Source organism: Tenrec ecaudatus, chromosome X, assembly GCF_050624435.1.
Source record: "Tenrec ecaudatus isolate mTenEca1 chromosome X, mTenEca1.hap1, whole genome shotgun sequence".
In the NCBI taxonomy this organism is placed as follows: domain Eukaryota; kingdom Metazoa; phylum Chordata; class Mammalia; order Afrosoricida; family Tenrecidae; genus Tenrec; species Tenrec ecaudatus.
Window position 1 is genome coordinate 48,659,746 of NC_134548.1, and position 25,466 is coordinate 48,685,211.

A 25,466-nucleotide genomic window follows, 5' to 3' on the forward strand; every position below is an offset into this window, starting at 1 on the left:
ACCTACTATACAGCAATGGTTGTCAAAACGGACTGGTACTGGTATATATATAGATAAACAGACCAGTGAATCAAGAAAGTAAACCCAAATAACAATATCTGCAAACAGACAATGGAATTTTGACACGTGCCCAATAAGCACTAAATGGAAGCAGATGCCCTCTTCAAGAAATGGTGCTGGAAAAATTGCATATCCACATGCAGAAGAATGAAACAAGATCCATATCTCACTCCCTGCACAAAGATACTCAAGTGCATCTAAGGTATATATATAAAACCCAAAGCTATCAGGATCATCAGTGGGGAAATGAGAACAAATCTAAGTGCTCTAGTGCAGGGAACAGTTTATCAGCAATAACAAAGGAAACACACTCAGTAGAAGACAAAATGAATGAGTGGTACCTATTAAAAATAAAGCACTTGTATACATTGAAATATTTTATTAATAGAGTAAAAAGAGAGCTCCCAGATTGGGAAAATATATTTAGTAATGCCATAACAGACAAAGGAGTAATTACTGATATCTACAGTATATAAGAAGCCTACAAAACTGAAAATACTAATAACCCTCTGAGAAGGTGTGCAAAGGCCTGAACGGAAGATTCACAAAGGATGATACTCAAATAGCTAAAAACACATGAAGGAATGTGTTCACTAGCCATCTGGGAAATGCAAGTGAAAATTGGATAAAATTGGATTAAAATCTCTGGTATATACACACAATGAAATACTGTGCATATCTAAGAAACAGAGAGGAAACCATGAAACACTTTAAGACGTGGCAGAATGTGGAAGACATTATGCTGAGTGAAGTTATTCAAATCACTAAAGGACAAATACGGTGTGAGTCCACTGCTGTAGGAACAAGCAGCAGAATGGGTACAGGCTCAGGCTTGTAGGGCATCCAGTCTGCAGGCCAGAGGGGCCAGACAGCCGGCTTGAGAGCATGGCAGGTTCCAATGAACCATACACCATCCACTCTAGGTAAGTGATTTGAAGGTCACTTTTCTGGTGGTGCTTCACATCAGCTGGGATCAAATAGTCAAGGAAGGGTAAAGGGATGTTGTCTACTGATAGGCTTCCATGTAAATTTATGATGAGGTCGAGAGGGAAACTGATGGGAAAACAAGTCAGGAGAGTGGAAACAGAGCAAATATATCTGAGGGGAAAAAAATGCGTGTCTGTTGGTACAAAAAAAGGGAGGACCGACCTCCAATTGGGGGAAGCATGACAGAAAACACATTGGGGGACAATAAGGGGACATGTATTTAGTGGTATGGACCAAATGAAGCACATTGACCTGGGCTTCTGGGTGAATCCTGGGGAAACAGGTCAGGTGCCATTGAACACTGGGACACTGAATCTTGGATCTTCAAGGCACACATCATATTCCAGAGGCTGCATCATGTGGAAAATCCACTGGGTAAATGGAACTCTACCTCAGACACACTTGTAATCTGAGGATTTAAACTGGAAAATACATGATGTCTGAGGAAGCAGAAGACAGCTGTACTAAAATTGATGAATTGTTGGTAAGTAGACAAACACGTCCTTGCTGTACCAATGCCCTATATGCTCTATTAATATGTGTATTATTCCGGCAAAACTGTGATGGGCATTCTGTTTTAATTTGTTCATATTAGGGTGTATCTCAGAGGTGTTATGTCATTGGGGGTCACCCTCTTAAAGTTGTGTTATATGGTCCTCTTTTTTTTGTAAATGAAACCAAGGATTGATGAACCTATAGGGACAGCAAGTAGACTAAGGGTTTGGGGGAGAGGTACAGTGGTGCTGGTGGGGGTGGGGGTAGGGGTACGGTAAAAGGGAGACAATTTCAAGGAGTCCAGGAAGAAAAAACTATGTTTCAAAACTGATTGTGGAAGCAATTGTACAATTCTGCTTCACATGAGTGAACTATGGAATGATATGGCATATGCATTAACTTCCAATTAATAATGCATTTTTTAAAAAAGAATAGCTCCAGGAATAGGTTTTGGGTTCACACTAAAAGTTACCTCCAACTTTAGAACAATTAGTTCTTAAATTATGACCCTGTTCAATACTCACCCTCAGGAAAGGAACACAGAAGAGACGGGTGCTATAACAAAATGTAGTGAAGAAATTAGATGGTTGCCCAAATGTCAGAGAAAATAGCATCTGGGGTCTTACAGGCTTGTCTCCAAACAAGTAGCCATCTAAGTGAGATGTGAACTGAGTCCACGTGGAAGAAGCACATCATCATTAGTCAGTGAAGAATTGTAAATTATATATTCCAAAATCGAAGGAGAGATTACTATTCAGAGCCTTAATTGTGAGAATCCAGTGTACAGAAACCTATCGATGACAGAGGAAGCCCAAGATTCATTTTTGGTAACTACATAGGAAATAAACCTCCATTGAACTCCCTCTAGCCACAATTGAGGGATGGGAGGATAGTTGTTACTTAACGGAGTGCATTGGAGAAACGAAACGAGCATCAAAGTTATAAATCTGACTTGAACAGTTAAGCCCCTGATTTGGTTTTCAACATTTTCTGTATTTTTGTTATGTTTTTTGTTTGTTCATATTAGGGCTTATCTCAGAGGTGCTATGTCATGGCAGGTTAGCCTCTTGAAGTTGTTTTATATGTTTTTCTGTGTTTCAGTATATGAAACTCAGGATTGATGAACCTATAGGGACAAGTAGAATAAGGGTTTCAGGGTGGCGTGGGGTGCAGTGGTGGAGGTGGTGTAAAAGGCAGACGTTGTCAAGGAGTTCAGGAAGAAAAAGAATGTTGCAAGCTGACTGTGGTAGCAATTGTACAATTCCACTTGACATGATTGAACTATGAAATGATATGATAACTCCAAATTAATAGTAAATAAATAAAAGTCTCTAAAGAGTCACCACTCTCTTCTAACTTTTAATTTATTAGATTCATAATTATTCTGGGTGCTATTCTGTACAAATTTTAAGCCTTCATTTTATTGATATCTTTCTAGTACTGGAGTATCCACCAGTAAATTAAATGGTTTTTACAAAAATAGAGCATGCGATCTATTCTACGAATTATTAATAAGCTATAAAACATGCATCCAGGAATAGCTTATATTATCACAGTTACAGTAAATGTAGTAACCAAAAGAGAGAATTTAAAATGGAGCATTAGAAGCTGACTTCTTTATTTGATGAGCTAGAGGTCAAGGTGTTTGAATGCCAATCCACAATTCTGAGTTCCTTCACCTATCATTGGATATTGAAGTAAGTTTATCATTGTGCTCTCTGCACGATGGTGAAGCAGGGAAACTCAAGAAATGAAATCACAAATGCAGCCTAAATGAATGCACCTCCACAATGCACACAGGAGCATGCACACATATACATAATATTTTTAAAGTAGTGCGTTGTTAGTCTTTCTACGAAACATTTCAAACTCAAAGATCAAATCTACAATTGTGTATCCCCTTCTACTCCCTTCCCACTCCATTTCCATATATTTTCTACACAAGATTTATTATTTCTAAATTGGTATTATCCTGTCAAAGTCCTGTTGGTTTTGAAGGAAACTTCACAGTTGCTCAGAGGAACACAAGGAGAAATGGATCCTCAGAGTTGAGTATGATCACTGGAGCCTTAATACAAGTCCATTGACATTATTTGTTAAGGTTTTGTTCTCGGTTTTTCTCAGGTCACTGGCCTTTCAAGTTTTGTCTTCACGCGAAATATTTGTGTTTCAGATTACTTTCTCTAGCCATATCAGCTTCCATTTTCCCCTGGCTGAGTTTAATTTTATTTCCTGCCCTAACTTTAACCTTTCCAGGTCTAACAGAATGATTTCTCAGTCATTGCTGGTCAAAGTTACACCTTCCAATTTAATATAATCTGTACATTTAATTATTTCTCTGTTTGCCCTGCAAGATACCTCTTCACTTCAATAAGCTGCTGTTTGTCATTCCCTTTTTTGTTAGCTTTTTCTTTCTACCTAATACATTCATTTTAGTCTCCATAACAGGATTTAATTAATTTTTCAAGGACTATTTCTTGATGCAATATCCATAACTGTGATTAGCAGGGAGCTGGTCTGGGATGGCATTTATCAAAGTTACAGACTCACAAGTAATTCTGCTTCATTTTGACAGGTTTGCACATCATTGATTGATAATAAGACTGCTTATGCAAAACCTTCTCATTCTAAAACAATAAATGAAAAATCCTGATGAGAGAAAGTAAGAACACACAATACAAATTAAACCAAAATATCTAACTGGTATCATAACCTGAATTGAATGTAGAACAAAATACTATCCCCACCTTATATTAGAATGAAGATAAAGAACACATGACAACAATAGTAATAATAATAAAAGATGATAAACCAAATTAAGTAAACAGATGAATCTCATCATCATCTGTCACTTTTAAAGATTTTTAGTGCCTAATCTTTTAAAACGTTTTATTGCAGTACCCTTTTCATAGAAAAAACACCTTAAGTATATTGCTCGGCATATTTTACAAACTCAATCCACACTATAATGAGCACCAAGATCTGAAAACAGAACCTATCGGCACAGCTAAAGCTACATTCATCATCTCTTCTAGTCTCATCCCTGTTATTACCTTTCCAAAGTAATCACTATGGTGAATTCTAATAATCGCGATTAATTTTGTCTGCTTTGGGATTTGATGTAAATGCAGTCATTCAGTGTTGGGCATTAAATCCTGCCTCCAGAAAAAAAGAAATGTAGAATTTCTAACCCCTAGATCTGTAAATATGACCCTATTTGGTGGTAGGGATTTCCATTTGTTAATAGGTTTATAACAGTTTATAGGGTTATAACAGAGTGCATTGGGTCCTCAACCTAATCACCTCAATGAGATTGACTGATCAAACTCCAACTCCAAAATCACTGCACTTATAGCAACCCCATAGGACAGGGTAAAACTTCCCCTGCCCCCGTTTTCTTATTTCTTTTTCTTTTCCTTCCCTTGCTTTTTATCCTTTCTTTCTGTTTTCCGTTTTTTCCTGTTTCTTTTCTCCTTTTTAGTTATTAATTTTGTTCTTGCTGTTGTTTGCCTGCTTCTGCCTAATTGATTTTGTTTAATGTTGTTATCAGGTAGGTGAAAGTTTACAGACAAGATCATAGATTTACATTCAACAATTCATACACATTCGTATTTTACGCTTACACTGCAGTCTCTTCGAAGTACCATTGTTCATCTTCTTCCTTCGTGTGTTTACAGCTTCCATGTGTCCTTCTTACCTAGCTCTCTGAACTTTGTCCTTAGGTAAATGTTGCCCTTTTAATTTTAAATGGTTGAGTTCTCTAACATGGATGTGAGTTCTATTTCACACCTGATGAGTTCCCACAAGATTCTATCTGTCAAACAAGCCTGGTCTCTTTCATGATTTTGGGTTTTGTTTCCTGCTTTTAAAAAATGTCTTCCTTTTTAGCTGCTGTTTCTTTGTTTTATTTTCTCTTGATTTTTCCTTGTCCCACCTCCATGTTTGCATGGCCCAGTTGCACCTACATCTACTGTGGAATATAGAAAATGACAGAAAACTCCAGAATTCACTGTAAAAAGCATGCATAACTCTGATACCAAAATTAGGCAGAAATTCGCTCACTGTCATCAAGTCAATTATGACTTACAGGAACCTTATGAGGACAGGGTAGAATTTCGTCCATGGATTTCCTAGAATATAACAATTACAGAAGTGTATAGCATTGTCTTTGTCTCACAGAAATGCTAATGGTTTTGACCTACAGACCTTGTGGTTAACAGCCCATTGCATAACAACAATGCCATATTGCTAAAAAAGAAATCTATAGACCAACACCCCTCATGAACATAGATGAAAAATTTCTCAACCAAATCCTAGCCAGTGGAATTGAACAATATATCTATGTCTCTATCTATTTATATATACACACATACATTCCACAACCAAATGAGATTCTGACCAGGTTTGCCAGTATAGTTCGATATTGAAAAGCAATCATTATAATCCATCTCATAAATTAAGAAAAAGTCACATGATCATATCATTTGGTATAGAAAAAGGCATTTGACCAAAATCCTACAACCATGACAAGAACACTCAAGAAATATAAATAGAAAGGGAAATATTCAACATAATTAAGGGCATATATACAAAATAAATAACTAACATTATACTCAATTTAAAGAAACTTTAGAAGCATTCCCCTTCAACATGAGAACCAGACAAGTCTGCCCTTTTTCACCATTCTAATTCAATATTATGCTAGAAGCCTTATCCAGAGCTTCCAGGAAACAAAGAGAAATTAATGGCATACAAATTGGCAAAGGAAGTAAAGCCCTCTCAAAGATATGATGCTGTGCACAGAAAATCCCAAATATTGCAAGAAAAAATTGTTTGAAATAATTGAAAGATTCAGCAAAGTTTCAGGATACAAGATCAACATGCAAAATCAGCAGGATTCCTGAAAGGAAATCAAGAAAACAATACAATTTACAACATAATTTACAGCGGCCACTCAAAAAAATGAAACATTTAGGAAGAAACCTAACTACTTAAACAAAAGACCTGTACTGCCCCCCCAAAATAAATAAATAAATAAACACACACAAAATCAACCATAAAATATTACTACAGGAAACCAAAAGAGAACTATATAAATGAAAGCTATCATGCTTATGGATAGGAAAACTTAACATTATGAAAATGTAAATACTATATAAAGCAATACTATTGTGATTCAAATCCAGATTCCAACATCGTTATTTAAAGAAGGGTAAAAACTAAACACCAAATTTATATGGAAAGGAAAGAGACCCTGGATAATCATAGTTCTGCTAAAGGCAAATGTTGCCTAAAGTAGGAGACCTCTCACTCCTAATCTCAAAACTTACTTACACAGCCATAGTGGTCAAAACAGCTTGGGAATAGACACATAGATACACCGACCAATGAAACCCCAAAAGTAAATCCATTCACCTACAGGCAACTGATCTTTGACAAAGGGCTAAGACATATTAAATGGGGATGAGATTTAACAAATGATACTGGTAAAACTGAATATATATTTCTTAAGAATAAAACAGGACCCATATCTCACACCATATGCAAAAACGAACTTAAGATAGATTGAAGACTTAATGTAAAACCTAGACCTAAAATTATAAAGATGATGAATGAAAAGAAGAATAAACTTAAGGGTATAAAACATGGCATAAATACACTCTCAGATATAATGAAAGACACTCAAGCAGCTGAAGACAAATAGATGAGTAGGACCTCCTAAAAAATTAGACCTTCACGTGCATCTAAAGATTTCACCAAAAGAGTAAAATTAGAACTTAGAATCTGAAAACACTTTCAGCTATGACATATCAGAGAAGGAACCTATCTCTACAATTTATAGAAAACGTAACACCTCAAGAAGAAAAAGACATACAATGCAATTAAAAATGTGTCATACTCAAACTCACTGCTATCAAGTCAATTCTGACTTATACAACAGACTACAACTGCCCCAATACTTTTCTGAGGCTGTAATTCTTTTGAAGAGCAGAAAGCCTCATCTATATCCAGCAGAGACTCTGGTAGGTTTGAACTATAACGCCTAACCCACTATGCCACTATGTTGTCTCAAAAACAGACACTTCAACAAAGAAGATATTCAGATATAAAGAAATGTTCTTGAGCATGAACCATTAGAGAGATGCAAAACAAAACAAAACTGAGGGATAACCTTATCCCAGAATTAATACCAAAATTTAAAAAAAAACAGGAAATAACAATTGCTGGAGAGAGTGTATGGAAACTGACTTTCCTACCCTGCTAGTAAAAAGCTGTGTGGCTCTTTTCAAAAAGCTTAGAATAGAACTAGGATATAACCCAGTGTGTTAGACTGGGTTGACTAGAGAAACAAATCCAAAGGCACTCATATATGTATAAGAAAGGGCTTTATATCAAAGATTAATTGTTTATGAGAAAAACATCCTAGCCCAATCCATATAAAGTCCATAAGTCCAATATTAGCCCATAACTCCAATATTAATCCATAAACTTCTCTTCAGACTCACAAAGCCACATGGAATGATGCAGGAAGATCACAGGCCTCGGGGTGGAAAGTCTTGTGGATCTAATGGCGGGGGAAGCATCTTGTCGCTGGCACAGTTCTCCACGTGGCTCCTCTAACTCTCTGAGCATGGCTCTCCAACAGGAAGTTGAAGTAAAGAGAGGGCGTCTCACAGGTCTCAGCAAGTCTCTGAGTGACTTGTCAATAGGATGGTGAACGCAGAGAGAGAGAGAGAGAGAGAGAGAGAGAGAGAGAGAGAGAGAGAGAGAGAGAGAGAGAGAGAGAGAGAATGGCCCAATTCCAGGGAGAAACAGAGGAAGTTCCCAGAATCCTCATGAGAAGGCCATGCCCACAAGGAGGCATCATCAAACTGTTAACTGATTGACAGGCTAGACTCCACCCCTACACTTATTTATCAAATTGACATGAAATTATGTAAATACCACACCCAGTATTCCTCTACATGGTGTGTGTGTATGTATGTATATATAGATATAGATATAGATATATATCACAGAAATAAGAGTCATGACACAAATAGATCTAAGCATACCCATGTTTATCACAGCATTATTCACAATAACAAAAAGATGAAAATAAGCTAAATGTCCATCAGAAAAAGAACAAATCAATACATTTGCTACATACACATAATAGTATTCCATGACATGTATGTAACAAAATGTATTGATTTGTTCTTTCAAACATTGAAGAATAAAGATGTGAAAAGCTTCTTGTCATGGATGAAGTTGGAGAACATTATGCTGAGTGAAATTAGTCAATCACAAAAGGACCAGTATTATAAAAAGTCAAGTAGAGGTTTTCAAACTAATAAAAAAAACCAAACATTTACATGGGTGGGCGGAGAAGGGAGAGCGGGGAAGTCATGGGCTGGAAAGTAAAGGAATGTTAACCTAGGTGAAGGGGAAGATGATATACAATAAGACGGAGCTTAGTAAATTATGCTAGAGGCAGGGGAAGTCACTGGGAGACCTGCAAACCTGAAAGGTAAGAGAAACAAATACTGTTATATACAAAATCCTACATTAGTAGTGATCTATGAGTAGATGTACATATATACTAGCTGAACAAATGTAGGATATATATATATATATTGATTTAACAGAATATTTGCATATGCATATTAACTTTTACAGCAAATATATCCATGATGTGGTGAAGTATACACGGGGCAATGTTATACATACCTTGTTAGACATAACCAAGGTCCTTGAGCTGCTAAGCCTGGGGAATCGGGCCATAGTTTCAGGGGGCACTAAGATCAATTGGCAGAACATTGTTTGCCAAGACAATGCTCTAGTCTACATCATACTTGTGTGAGAAACAGGAAACACAGGGAGGAAGTGGGCTGGCTAAGTGATGCTACATTGAGAGTACTGCAATAGATAAATTCAAAGAAAATGTGTATAAGTTACTGAGTGTACACCTATGATCTGCTCTGTACACCATCACCTAATTCACAGTTTAAAAATTTAGAAGAAACAAGTTAGAAACTTTCATCAGTCTATTGTATTTAAATAGTCGTTTTGTTTTAATTACCCAAAGTGACTGTCATGGCAATGGATAGTAGGTATAGAGACTAAACAGGAAATGAAGGGGAAATAGAAGGATAGATGATGAAAAGAAAACCTGTTGTGGGTAATATTTTGCTTTTATCTTTCCCATTCTGCCATAACCAAAATAGCTCAAGCATCAGTTAATCTAAATGGAATACATTGATTTGCTAAACATTTCTTTTATGGGTACTTATAAACTGTTACACATGCAAGAAAATCTTAATTTAAAATGTTTTTTTCAAACTAAAAACATTTCTGCTTATTGTTTTTGAGGCCTGGATTAAGTTAGAGTAGTCATGGTGCCACAGTATTTAAGCACTTGGCTGCTAACCAAAAAATTGGTAGTTTCAATTCACTAGCAAACAATAAAATGATTAGATCCTTGAAAACCCCGTGGACAGTTCTGTGTTGTCCTATATGGTCAATATGAATTGGAATAGACTCAATGGGAATAGGTTCAGGGTTTTTGTTTGTTTCCAATTAAATTAAGCTAAATTGCTACAGCATTTTATAAAATTATAATCTCAACCCAACCCATGCTACATTTACCATATATTCTCGTGATAAAAAACATTCGTTGTTGTCTTAGTACTGCTATTACAGAGATACCCAGGTTGATGACTTTAACAAACAAATTTATTCTCTTGTAGTTTAGGAGGCTAGAGTTCCAAATTCTGGCTATTAGTTGTAGGAAAAGGCTCTCTCTGTAGGAAGAAGGTCCTTGTATGTTTTCATCATCTGTGGGGCTAGTGTTCCTTGGATGGCTCCATGTATATTGACATCAATCTTTCCTAGAGTTTAGATTATTACCAGCATATGGACACTGGGTCCAAAGGACATGCTGGATTCCTGGATCTTCTCTCTCTTTGATCTCTGCTTGCTTGTTTAACACATTTGATATCTCAGAGTAGATCAACTCAATAGATCTACTATTCTAGTAGATAACATTCTGCCTTATTAAAGTAACTGCTTCTAATCTAATCTTATTAACATCATAGAAGTGAGAATGTACAGCATATATGGGTAAATAAAATAAATTCACAAAAGAAGGATGATTGTATAATACTAAAAGTTATGTCCTAGCTGAATTTACACATATTTGAGGGACAAGGGGTGGACACAATTCAATCCATAATAAGTGGTCTTTAAAGAATAGATTGTCTACTACTTTAAGGTTTTAAACTCAATCCCACAGGTTACCTGTTAGGTGTACAACATGTAGATATTATGAATACATTGTGACAAAGCAAAAACAAAGAAGAAACACTAAGATTAACTCTATGGTTTCTCTCTCATGTATCAAAAAGGAAGTTGAAAAGTTTATATCTGAGGGATTTCTAAAGTTCTGTGAAGATGTGGGTGTTGGATTATGTATGTGCATCAATTTTTCTTCAGAATGAATATAATATTTTATAGATGGCAGATCTGCTGATTAGTCAGAGCAGAATTCTGAGGTACAGTTTAAAGGAATTTCAAATTGAACATCAATTCCATGAAATATGTGATTGCATTAGCACAAACAATTTCTAATTAGTTAAGAGCTCACCACTTAGTCAGTAGATTAACCAAATCACTTGATTTTATTTCACTTTCCTGGTTTCTAACCTCAGGACATTTCTTTATTCATTATCAGCTCTAGATGATGAAGGACAAGAAAATAACGAATAAACCTTTACTTAGGTATAATTTTTACATTTTCCCCCCATTTCCTTTAGCCATGCTGCAATTAAAAGCAAATTTCATAGTCTCTCCTAGCATCCATGCTGATCTTTTCTTTCTTTCTTGTCTTTTTAATGGCATTTGGCTTTCTTCATGCCTAATGATTTTGATGTAATTCTGCAGCTTAAGTTTTCTGTCATTAGTGTTCAATGAGTCAAATCAATTCTTGAGATATTAGTGAAGTTCAGGTAGGTTATATTCAAGGATGTAATTGGCTCTCATAGACTTTTCTTCATTTTCTCCAGCCTCAACCAACACTTATATACGAGCAACTGATAGTTTATTCCACAATTAGTCCCTGGACTTGTTTTAGCTGCTGATATTGAAGTTCTCCATTGTCTCTTCCCACAGATGATTTCTGTGAATTCTATCTGGAGAAGTCCACGTGTATAGTCACAGTTTATGTTGTTGAAAAAAGGGCATTTTCAATGAAGTCATTCTATCATGTTATAACCAGTTTTATTTCTATCATTAAGACCATATTTTCCAACTACTGTTCCTTCCTCGTTGTTTCCAACTTTTGCATTCCAAACAATGATAATTATCAAAGCATATAGATTGCATGTTTGACCAATTTCAGAATGAAGAAGTTGCTAGTATTTTTTCAGTTTCTGCCTCAATAGGTTTAAAGGTTGGTCAATAATTTTGAAGTAGCTGATATTAGGTGTTCAAGCAAATGTTTTGAGAATGATGATGGCAGCAAATGTACAGATGTTCTTGACACAATGGATGTATGTGTGGATTGTGATAATAATTGTACAAGCCCTCAACAATATGATTTTTAAAATAATTTTGAAGTACAGTTGTATTAACTTGTGTAAAAGGATATCTTTGTATGTGTATAGGCATTATCCTATCCTAGACAACATTGTACTTAAAGGTAGATCTTTAAATATTATTTTTGATGATGAATTATTATAATTAAGTTAGAGAGTTTAAAAGTATAAAAAGTTTGATGATATTAGTAATAACATTTTATATTAATTATGAGTTTTAGTATTCTTCATATTACTATGTGACCAAGGGTCTAAGAAATAATTCACTTTTACAAGTATTCAAAGCTGAACTTCTCTGTGATTATGTTATTGAGTTAAGAAAGTAAACTGGTGAATAAAAATTGGAGTTTTATACATTCATTGCCCTCATAATTCTCAAAACATTTGCTCTCCACTTAAGCCACTGGCATCAGGTCCTTAATGTGCTTTACACAATTGATATATATATATATGAATTGTGATAAGACTTGTATGAGCTCCTAAGAAAAGGATTAAAAAATAAAATAGTAAACAAAAAAATGGAGTTTTACTGTGACAGAAGTCCATGCTTCCACCTAGCATAGTCTTGGTCTAATGATTTCAGCTGTGCTGCCCAAGAACTATTTTATTGCTTATTGGTGGGATTAAATGATTTGGACAAGCAGACTACAAATTGTAACCCAGTGATATAATGGGTTAGGAATGTCAAATGGGGGAAAAATAGAAAACAGACAGGGAGGAAACCACTAGTGGTTATGTAGAGATTGGAGTGCTCATATATTCTCTATTTCAGGAATCTTTATCCCAACACCCTATTTAATTATGAGACCTGAGAAAGTCCTTGAATTTCGTTAAGTCATAATTTCCTTGTGTTTCAAATAAGAAAGTTTCAAAATATGCATACTGAACAAAGACTCTTTCTAAGGATGAGTTTGAAAGTAATAGAAACATTTTCAGTTGCTCCAATTGTTGACCTAGGTAAGAGTAGAGCACATATTTGGATGAATTTGCATTTTGGAAGCACATTGAAGGAGAAATGGTGAACAGAAAGTAAGGAAGAAAAGAGAAAAAACACCTTCCTAGAGTGAATTGAATGTCTACCATGAACTAGGCACCTTGTACATATTACATCACTTAAACCCTCACAACATTGTGTGGCAGTTATTGTTTTTCCAGTGAGGGGGCAGAATTATACATACTTTGCTTATAAAAATGGTTCATTAAAAGAAGCACTCTATTAGTAATTAACCATTATTACCTTGTTCTCAGTAGTTCATGAAAATTCAGACTGGATTAACCTAGTCATTATTTCTAAAGGCTAGATTTAATGAAAAAAACTAAGAGTATACATTAGGTAGGTTAAGTATGTAGGTACATTTCTTAGGAACATCATTTAAAAACAGTCGAAGGACTAATTATAATATATGTATTCACATATATGTATTCATTAGAAATTCTCTATAGGGTACAAGTGAATGTGTAAGCATCTCAGCGCTGGCAGTGGTCTCCACATAGCTGCTCCAGCACCCAGGGCTGCATGCGGTTAGGTCCGCGCTGCTTCTCATCGGGGATGTTTTGTAGGAAGTGAACTTTGCCAGCTGAAGCAGGCTAAGGCTAAGGCAGCTGCACCCTGGCTGACCTTTAGAAAGCAAGAGACTGGAGAATTTGAAAGACGAGGCTCACTGAGCCCTTTATCCCTCTGCCCTTCAATTAACCCCACCTGTGTTTATCAGCCAGGTTGGCACAATAAACTAACTACCTCAATGTAGGTTTACATGAAAACAGAACTAGCTATATCTTCTTTGAACTTTTAAAAGTCCACCCAGTAGGAAAGAAAATTTCCTAGCAGACATAGAAATCTATCATTAGAAAAGCACTGGAAAGGCTTACATGATTAGAAAGATGAAGATTAGAGTGCCCAAAAGCTGAATGGGTGTTTTAAATTAATACTGTGTAATGTTTTTCTCTGTCAAAAAGGTGAGATGGTGAATTTTGAGATAAAATCCTTCTACATAAAGAAAAGAGAACTTACCATATATACTCATGTATAAGCTGAGTTTTTCATATGTCTATGCAATTTTTGTGGTATAATTAGGTGCTTCGGCTGATATTCAGGCCGGCTTATACTCAAGTAGATATGGTAACTCATTCATCTATAAAGTAACAATAATAATACATTTTCAGTCTGTTATTCATTTTACTGTTTATTGGCTCAGAACCATTAACACAGTCCTTCAAGTTAATTCATAGGTAATTTTTACATAAGTAAAGTAATTAATAATTTTGTATTTTCATTGTTGAATTCTTGGATCAGTTTGATCAGAGCTAGAAAAATCACTAGGAACTAATAAATTAGTAGATTTTAACTGCTGCTTATAGTGGGTTGAACAAGTGTGAATTTTTTTTTTTCTTAAAGCATTGTATGTGGTTGGAGTGAACATTTACAGAGCAAGTTCATTTCCCATTCAACAATTTATTACATTAGTTGTAATCCCCTCCATCTAACATTACCCTCCTTCCTATACCCTCCTTGGTTTACCAGTTTTCAGTCATCCTCTTTCCAGACACCTTCTATTTATGTTTTCAGGTAAATGCTGCTATATTAGTCTTTTATGCTGAATATAATTGGGAGGAATATACTATTCAATTTATAGACATATCACACGATCCTTGGGAGTAGTTTCAGTTCTAGGATTAAAAGGTTTCTAAGGGCCACAGTGTCAGGGATCCTACCAGTGCCTATCAGACTATTAAATCTGGTCTATACTTTCTTTCTTTCTTTCTTTCTTTCTTTCTTTCTTTCTTTCTTTCTTTCTTTCTTTCTTTCTTTCTTTCTCTCTCTCTCTCTCTCTCTTTCTTTCCTGCTTTTTAATTTATTTTTATTATTTTATCTTTTCTTGTTTAAATTTAAAAAAAAACATTTTATTGTGGGCTCATACAGATCTTTTCAAAATATATACATATATGCATTGTGTCAAGAACATTTGTGCATTTGTTGACACCATTATTTTCAAAGCATTTTCTTTCTACCTGAGCCCTTGGTGTCAGCTCATTTCCCCCCCTCCCTTCCCCATCCCCCACCTCCTGAGCCCTTGACAACTTATAAGTTATTATTTTTTCATGTCTTATACTAACCGATGTCTCCCTGCACCCAATTTTCTGTTGTCTATCCCTCAGGAAAGGGGTTATTTATAGATCATTGTGATCAGTTTCCCCTTTCTCCCCCCACCTTTCCCCTTACCCTCCTGGTATTGCTACTCTCAATATTGGTCCTGGTGGGCTTATCTTTCCTGGATTCCCTGTTTTTCCAGCTCTTATTTGTACCCGTGTACATGCTCCATTCTAGCCGGATTTGTAAGGTAGAATTGGGACCATGATAGTGGGGGTAGGAAGCACTAAAGAACTAGAGGAAAGTTGTGTTTCATTGGTGCTATACTGCACCCTGACTGGCTCGTCTCTTCCTTGTGACCCTTCTGTAAGGGTGTATGCAATGTCTACAGATGGGCTTTCGGTCTCCACTCTGCACTCCTCCTCATTCACACTGGTATGATTTTTTTCTGGGTCTTTGATGCCTGATACCTGATCCCATCAACACCTCATGATCACCCAGACTTGGTGCTTCATCCATGTGGACTTTGTTGCTTCTCAGCTAGATGGCCGCTTGTTTGTGTTCAAGCCTTTATTATCCCAGACACTATATCTTTTGATAGCCGGGCACCATCCTCTTTCTTCACCACATTTGCTTTACACCCATTTTGTCTTCAGCAATCATGTTGGGAAGGTGAGCATCACAGAATGCAGGTTATTTGAACAGTGTTCTTGCATTGAGAGAGTGCTTGAGTAGAGACCCAATGTCCATCTGCTACCTTGATACTTATATATATCTTGATCTATGCTACCTTGGTCTGTATATGCACATAGATCTATTTCCTGATCATTATATATAAATATATTTACATATGTACATGCCTGTATTTAGACCTCTATAAATGCCCTTTGCCTCCTAGTTCTTTCTTCTATTTCCTTTTACTTTCCTCTTGTTCCACTATCATGTTTGCCCTTCATTCTCAGTTACATTGCCCTTGATCAAGCCCTACCAGGCATCCTACATCCCCACTTGTTGTTCCCTTGTCCAGAGGTTTGTTACACACTTCCTTTCCCCACCTCCCCTCTCCCATGCCCTCCCCCATCCCAACCGTCAGTCCAGTTGTTTTCTCCTCCGGATTGTTTATCCTGCCTATCTTATCTAGATAGACATGCAGAAACAATATTTGTTTTAAGAAAGATTCCTTTTTATTTCATCTTTCCAGCCACAGGATCAAAAGAAACACGAGTTCATGGAAACTGAAAATCATGCCGGGCAAAAATGGGTCAGGCCGAGGGGAAACAGCAGGATAGGATTGTCTGGATACTCTGGGACTTCTCAGGCAGTCACCAGCAGGTGGTGCCATTTTGTGTCACCCACACAGTGTCTGTGATAGCTTCCCCTGTTGATGGTTAGTGCTGCCCTGGAGCTCTTGAAATAGGGCAGCTCTGGGGAAATGGTTCAAGATCTGGGTGTGCTGTAGATGAATTCGAATCAGGTCAGCATCAAAGTCCTGTCTGTTTGCTGGACCACATTGAGAAGATGTTACATTGACCCATTGGACCCGGCGGAGTGTTCGTCCTGCTTCAGATGTCATCACTGATCTCTGTTGATATACGGAGGGTGACCCTCTGGAAATCGTGGATGAAGGTCAGGAAGTAGAAAATGAAACCAAAGGCTACTATCCATTCACAGATGGCACTCACGACATGATAGACGTACTCCTTTTCTTCGGGATTCCACTCGAGTTTGGTAATCGAAATGAGTGAAGCACAGGCAATCATTGGGACGACGGCGGTGCAGGAAATGGCAGAGATGGTCATGCGTACATGGCAGGTCTTCAAGCTGTTCCATTGGGGATACGCCTTGTAGGAGATGATGGACTGCAAGAGCGTGTATACAACGCCACAAACAAAAGCCAGTAGAGCACCCCCATCATGCACTACTGGAACTGCCAATTCCTGAAAGTTAGCTACGATGCCCATCCCAATGCATCCCACCAGTCCAAGGACAAAGGACACCAAGTTAAAAACAGGCGTGCTGAAATAGTAAGTTTCGTTTTGCTTCTTCACTATCTTGTATCTTGTGTACATCGTAGCCGCACCAAGAAATGCAGAGAAGTTGATCATGAATCCAAAAATACCACTTTCGGGAGGTGTTGTGCCTGTATCACTGATATAGGGAAGAAAGGGGTTGACGTGCCCTGACAGCACGGCGACCAAGTAGGAGATGATAAAGGCAGCTGAAGACCAGCTCACCAGGAGGAAGGGGACAAAAGCCATTCCCCTCAAGAAGCACAGCATTGTTCCGTCGTCGACACCAGGAGGGTGCAGCACTCAGGGGAGAGAGAACACGGGGCCCAGGGGCCACGAATGCGCTCGGCAGCTAGGGCTCAAGGTCCGCGATGGTCAGCGCAGGCCAGGTCCTGGAGGGACCCAGGCAAAGCGCGAACTGGCGGCAGGCGCGGGCGCAGCACAGGAAGCGACCGGGGTGGGTGGGGCGCCGAGCGTCCAGGGCTTGTTGCGAAACCAGTGAAGTCACAAAGCAGTGGACCACGCAGAACGCAGAGGGATGCCAAGCCAGGCTGGGCCGGGCCGGGCCAGGGCCAGACTGGTCTGTTTTTATGAATTTAAATTCTTTTCTAAAATTGTCTTCCATTCTAGCCAGGACTTTCTCTGATCCATATCAGAGTGGTCAGTAGTGGTGACTGGTCTCCATCTACTTCTAGTCTCGGGGTGGAGGGTATGAGTCCCATGGTTTGGGGCTAATTATTTCATTAAGTCTTTGTTTTTCTTCACTCTTCTTTCCTCCCATTGGTTCTCAATCTACCTAATAGTTCCTTATGTTGTAGTGACCCCCCCCCCGCAACCATAACATTATTTTCCTTGCTACTTCATAACTGTAATTTTCCTACTGTTATGAATCGGGTAACTCCTGTGAAAGGGTCGTTTGACCCCCAAACGGGTCGAGACCTACTGTCCAGACAGAGAGATCAATAACGGCAACTTAGATGACTGCTCATGACCTGTTAAGAGATTGTAGAATACGGTCTTTGTGGACTATTTACCTAGATATTTCTCAAAACAACAAAAAAAATAAGGTGACAAGATAATAAAATAAAGCAGAGAAAACCTTCACTATGAAAGAAAATAGAGAATATTAAAAACCAGGACAACTTCAAAATGGGTCGAGGGGGATCAAATGATGAAGTGCTAGATTTTAATATAACTAAAGCCGCCATAATTGCCTCGCCAACGCACTCTGTATGATAAGGCTGCTCGCATCCCTCTAACTGAGGCAGGAGGAAAATCACCAGAGACAATCTACACGTGGATCCTAGAAAAGATTTCAGCCTTCCATGGTCATCCACAGCCTTCTGCAAACCAGGTGTTCACAACTTAACCTCTGATACACTTCCCTCCAGAATCGGGTTATATTATTTATAATCTTTGGATCACACAGGCTAAGGGGCTTCTTCCAGGTGAACTTTGTTAACGTTTTACTAAGATGGCTGATTGTTTAAAGACAACCCTCTCAAGCCTCACATGCTATTCTTTCTGAAAGCAAGGCGCCATCTAGGTTTTGTTTTGTTTGACACATTTTGCTGTAGTACACATATCTTCAGCCATTTCTTCATGAGGGTTGTATCAAGCAGGCCCATGACCTACAACCTAATTGTTCTTAGATTAAGGCTGGAGTTAAGTGTGAGCCACAAATCCATTCATATATCTATGGTTCATATGGGCTCTGGTTCACCTTGAAGACATCTTGCCATTTTATGTTAGAAAATATTATTATCTCTTATTTCCCTGGGACATAAGGTCATAGTTTCAATAACTTGGCAAATGGTAAAGTATTTAAAACCCCATTGAGAAAATGAGGTTATACAAGCATAGGCTGGTTACAAAATGCAATACATGAACTACAGACTTGTACAGAATAAATATTTACACACAAAATGGGGGTTTGAAGTAAGGCAAAACTTTCAATAATATTCACTGAAAATCTGCTTGTATTTTTAAAATTAAAAAATCGAAATTTTACTTATTGGTTGCCCTATGTAGGTAACATTTCCCCCCTGAACTTTTTCAGGAATCTTATCTTGGACTTTGGTTTTGAACATTTTGATTATGATATAACTTAATTGTTTTCTGTAGTGGGATTGATCTTACTTGCGTCTCTTGAATGGGTACCTTCTCATCTTTTATGGTAGTAGTATCCTTTGCCAACAAATTTTATCAATTTTCTGTGTGTGCTGGTTTTATTTTATTTTATTTTTACGAGTTTCTGTTTGGGATACTTTTTCATTTTTAAATAATATTTTATTTAATTTTTGGTGAAAGCTGACACAGCAAATTCAGTTCCAATTTGACAGTTTCCTCACAAATTGTTCGATGCGTTAGTAGCATTTAACACAGTGAATTTTCATCCTCTATTATTAGTATATTTTATGATTGAATGATTTTAATACATTAGAGTTGTGCAATCATCATCACAATTAATTTAAAAATATTTTTCCTCAAGATTTAGTGTTAGTTCCCCATTAACCCCCAACCTCCCCTGCCATGATATATTATTCTGGTTACTGTCTCTAGAACTGCTTATCCTGAGTTTATTATAAAGAAAATCATACCCCCCCAAAAAAACCCCACAAAAACAACAAAACAAAGGCAAAAATCTCAATCCCAAAGACAGCAGAACATAATGAAAACAAGAACACATTAAAAATGGATCATTCAGATGGTATCACTTGGGGTGCAAGGGATGTTAGTAGTCAGGATTTGGCAAACGGGGAAGAGGTGATAAATGGAAGGAAACCAGCAGGAATCTTAAACACAAAAAAAGAGATGGAGACACTCTTCCTCTTATACCACTCCAGCCCAAAGGAAGGTGAAGGGCAGACTAAAATGCAGTTCCTTATCAAAGGAAGAGACCCAAGATATTGGTGACAGTGAAATGGCCGGGGGAAGAACGATGGGATGTATACACAGCCCCCGCAATGACTGACTAGACTCTTGCATTTTGGATCTCAGACAAGAACAGAGTATGAGGTCTGGGGTGCTGGCATGCCAGAATATACATAGTAGAAATCCATATACATTGCTGAATATACATTGCCAGAAAGCCAGCCTTTGGTGCCATATACATTGTTAGAAAGACAACCTTTGATGCGACACCCACCATTAGCAGAATATAAGGGACAGCTTTATGCTTTTCCAGGACTTTTAGACTTGCTAAGGGCCCTTAGGGTTTATTTTCCAAAGTATCCTTCTACAATACACTTACTCTTTCTGTTCAGAATTTTTATCTGACTCTTGGCTGAATTTTGTCCCTCATTCTGAAATCTTTCTTCCAAGCAGGACAAGAACCAAGAAGTGACAAGACATGAAATTCTTAGCCTCCTCCAGTAACACATGCATGGCACTTGACAGCTACAACAATAAACTTGGGTTTCTATGCATTTGCGTGTTCTAGATATTTTAGATAGGATAATATATATGTGTGTGTGTGTGTGTGTGTGTGTGTGTGTGTGTGTGTGTGTTTGCCTTATTTAGCTCAGTGCAATGTTTTCAAGGTTCAGCCATATGGTGACATCAGAATTTCATTTCCCTTTATGATTTAGTAACATTCCATTGTATATGTAGATTGTATTTTTAATACACCCATGGGTTGTTTCCACTATTGTGAATAATACTTTAATAAACACGATCTGTTTGAAAGGGAAAAAAAGGACGGAAAACAGTAATCCACTTTTCAATGCACCCTGCCTGAGGGCAAGACTATTTACATCCCTATTCAATGGTATGGGGGAGTTCAGTGGAGGATTTATACATGTGAGGACTCTGGATTTAGATTTTGGGATTTCACAGTCATCACTATTTTTTTTTAAAATAAGTTGCTCAGAATTTAAGCTGTAATACAATTCTCTCCTCTGATTGTGGGTTTTTATTATTTACAATTCTTGCCTAAACAAGGGATAGTATTGGTCTTCCATATGAAATTAGCTATCACCTCACTTAGATGGATGTTTGTTTGCGTTGAAACTTTAATCTCCAGGACATTATTCTTTCTGATAGTTAGGTACCATCTGATTTCGTCACTATACTTTGCTAAAGCACTTACATCTTCAGTGATCACTTCACGAGGGCAAGTAATGAGCAGGGTCACATGGTATGAGACATTCACTTATACAGGTTGAAAACTTAAGAAAGTGAATATTGTTTAAGAAATCAATTAGAGTTAGACACAAGGCAAATATTTCAATCACGCTCATCCACTGAGGCACAATTTTGTTGTTGTTTTAATTGAGCAGTCATTTTCAATGTAGGATGCTATTTCATAGTTGTTCTGATTTGCATCTCCTGCACAGCTAGTGACAATGAGTATTATTTTATGTACTTCTTGGCTCTTTGAGTGTCTTTTTGGTGAACTATCTATTCATGTCTTTGGCCTACTTTTTGACTAAGTTATTATTATTTTATTTTCTTTATTGAGGACTTGCAGGATTCTATGGATATTAGAATCCATTGCTCTCTTATCATTACTAAAGATTTTTTTTCCCAGTCTATGGATCTCCTTTTTACTCTTTGGTGAAGTATTTTGACACACATAAGTATCTTATTTTAGTAGGTACCAGTCATATATTTTTTCTTCTGTGTTTCCTTTGTTATATGTCTTATTATTTGAGTGCACTACAATATGGCATTATTTCCCCACTGAAGATATTTATAGCTCTAGAATTTACATTCAGGTCTTTGATGCATCTTGAGTTCATTGATTTAAAATAATCATTTTATTAGAGACTCTTACAGCTCTTATCACAATCCATCCATCCATCCATCCATTGTATCAGCACCATTTCACATAGGGTGACATCATCATTATCAAAACATTTTCTTTCTACTTGAGCCCTTGGTATTAGTTCATTTCCCCCACTCCCACACCCTCCCTCCCTCATGAACCCTTGATAATTTAGAAATTATTATTATTTTTATGTCTTACACTAATCACTTTATTCTTTCATCCACTTTTCTGGTATCTGTTCCCCTGAGAGGGGGCTATATATTGATTATTGTGATCAGTTCCCTCTTTCTGCTCCCACCTGCCCCTTCCCCTCCTGGTATTGCTACTCTCATTATTGGTCCTGAGGGGTTTATCTGTCCTGGAGTCCATGTGTTTCAAACTCTTATCTGTACCAGTGTACATGCTCTGGTCTAGCCATATTTGTAAGGTAGAATTGGGGCCATGATAGTGGTGGGGGGGAGCATTAAAGAACTAGGGGGAAGTTTTATGTTTCATTGGTGCTATACTGAGCCTTAACTGGCTCACCTCTTCCTTGTAACCCTTCTGTAAGGGGATGTCCAATTGTTCACAGATGGGCTTTGGGTCTCCACTCTGCCCTCACCCTCATTCACATCAATATGATTTTTTTGTTCTGGGTCTTGGATGCCTGGTTTCTGATCCCACCAATATCTTATGATCACACAGGCTGGTGTGCTTCTTCAATGTGGGCTTTGTTGCTTCTCAGCTAGATGGCTGCTTGTTTATCTTCAAGCCTTTAAGACATAGCCCGACACCATCAGCTTTCTTCACCACATTTGATTATGCACCGATTTTTCTATGTATAGTGAGATACAGTTACGGTTTCATTGTTTTGTACCTAGAGATCCCATTTTCTCAGCACCATTTGTTGAAGATACATGAACAAAATTCTCAATAGAATCTGTGGTAGATATATAATTTTATGTGAACTTGAAGATATAAAAAACTGAAAGGGTTGTATTCAATCTGTCAATTATCTCAAAGCCTGATGGTCCCTCCTTGTGGGTGTAGGCTTCCTATAAGGAGCGCCTGGGGAACCTTCCTCTCTCTATGTCTTCACCCTGCTGCATATAGGCTACTCTGAGAGTTGCTGGATCCCTTCCATGTTACCACTAACCTTGGATCCGTGTGAATTTAAGCCCAACGGTCTGCATTCTGCGTCATTCAATGTGGTTTCATGAGTCTGAAGGGGACTTATGGACTAGTTTCAGACTTATGGACTTGCATTGGATGGGGCTGGGATGTTTTCTTGATATATAATTCTTGATATAAAACTCTTTCTTACACATATATGAGTCCCTCTGGATTTTTTTTCCTGTTTTTATCAAGTTCAAAATATACCAGTGTTTATTTGAAATGATTATTGTCCCAAGTCAAAGTGTAATCAAAATTAATTCAAATGACAGTAACACATTCTAATGCTAAAAAATTCAGTATTATTAAAGTGGAAGTAAATTCCAGAGCTTTGGGGCTCTCTCATGCTGCAAAGGGCTCTTTTGCTGGTTCCCTCAAAGTAGCACAGACAGACTCCAAGGAGGTCACTAAACTCTGTAAAGAGCAAGGCTGCTTGGAGCCAGCTCTGCCCGTCCCAGGAAGCATGGCTGAGGCATCCACAAAAATAGGATGCACGAGGAACAAAGGCACACTGTTCCACTCGATAGAGAGAGCAAACCACCCTCTCCATCCCCAAAAGCTCTTTCCCCAGGTAAATACAAGTATATGGGGGGGGGGAGAATAAAATACATCTATCTACAGAGTAAGGCTTTTGAAACTTCAATGTAATCCTCACTTTAAAACACTAATATCTAGAGTCAGCTGGATATTTCTAAACACGTCTTAGAGATGTATCCAGGTTCAAATTCTGTTGCCTTAAATAACTTATTTCTAGTAAAAAATACTCACTTTATCCCCCAAATTCCTTAACCACTACTATCACTGCAGAGTACTACCTCCTGGAGCTGGTGAGGAGGGGAAGAGGAAACAAAAGATGTTCCAGCAGCAGGCAACAATTAGGTCCCTTTCACACAGCAGCGTCTGAGTAGCTATTACAATTCCATGAATAATTTTAAAAACAAGAAAATTCATACATTTTGTAAATAGGTCATATTTCTCACAGTTTACATTTCCTTAGACATTGCACTTTGTTTTTAAGGGAATCTTGGTTTTCATAACATCCATCATGGCGAGTCTTATGCTTCTTTTTCTTCTTCGTTTTATCTGTTACTTTTTCTCGTTCTTCAATGATTTTCTTCTTTTTGCTCGTCCCTCCTCAATATACTCTGGTTCTGACAAGGACTCCGATGATAATGGCTTACCCTCAGGATGCAGTTTTCTTTTCTTGCCAAGCCCTTTCACATCCTTTTCTTTCTCAGTTGCCTCCTTTGACTTCTTGTTCTGTTTAAAGCTATCCTTACTGTCTGAATCCACTTCTGATGTGAGCTTTCTGAAGATTTGTGTGAACGCTTCTGCTTTTTTCTTTCCCTTGTTTTTTAGCCTCATCATCAGAACCCGAAGAACTGCTGGAAGAATCAGAGCTTGATGAAGAAGATGAATACCTACCAGATTTCTTCTTTTCTTTTTTCCTTCTCTGTCTTTTTTTGATGAGCTCTCATTTCCACTCAATAGCTTCTCCCTGTGTTTTTCTGGTTCTTTCTCCCAGTTCTCATTCATTTTTTCCTTCAAATTCAGCCAATGCCTTGGAGCCCTTCTTTTTCTTTTCTAGTTGTTCTTTCACTTCTTCCCACGTAGGCCTTGGTCGATTCAGATAATCTTGTATCGTTGGCCCTGATGATTGGACTGGAACCCTTGATCTGGCCATTGCTATTGGGTTCATATAGGCAAACCACATGCAATGACGCTGAATGTAGAAGATCACAGGCTATTGGGTAGAAAGTGTTTGGATCCTGTGGCATTGGAAACATCTCAGTGTTGGCAGGGGTCTCTGCATCAGGATGGGTCCATGTGTCTTGTCAGCTACTATGTCTTCCAGGGTGTTCAGCAGAGAGAGGAAGGTGTCTCCAAGGGAGTGACTTGATTTCTTTCTCTAGGCAACCCAGATTAACACGTTATAGTACCTGCTGAGTAACAAGTCATGAGGATGGAGAGTGTAGGCTTTTATAACCTTTGTCTCATGGCACTTTTTCTTCTTTATCTAGCCAGAGGTCAGCTATAGCCATTGGGTTTATTCAGTTGTTTTCTGGAAAGGGCATAGGAAGTAAAGGTTTTGATTCTTAGAAGTTTTTGTTCGTTATTCATGACTGAAATGGCGAAAATGAAAGTGATGAATGATAAATTTGAGCTCAGGTGATGAAAACACCTCTTGAACTTCTTTGATGAAAGAGCCAGACTGTTTAGTCAAAATGTTAGACAGAAGACGCAGCCCCGGCTAATGCCAACAGAGGTCTAGGCCATACTGTATATGAGTGGAACAGTTTAATTTAGAAAGGATTGTATTTGACTGTTTT

General features: G+C 37.7%; 2 pseudogenes; both read right to left on the reverse strand.

Moving 5' to 3' along the window:
* Positions 1-16,766: 16,766 nt before the first annotated feature.
* On the reverse strand, positions 16,767-17,483 carry LOC142434584 (DNA damage-regulated autophagy modulator protein 1 pseudogene; annotated as a pseudogene).
* Positions 17,484-24,112: 6,629 nt separating this feature from the next.
* Positions 24,113-24,835, reverse strand: LOC142433321 (protein FAM133B pseudogene; annotated as a pseudogene).
* Between the last annotated feature and the right edge of the window lie 631 nt (positions 24,836-25,466).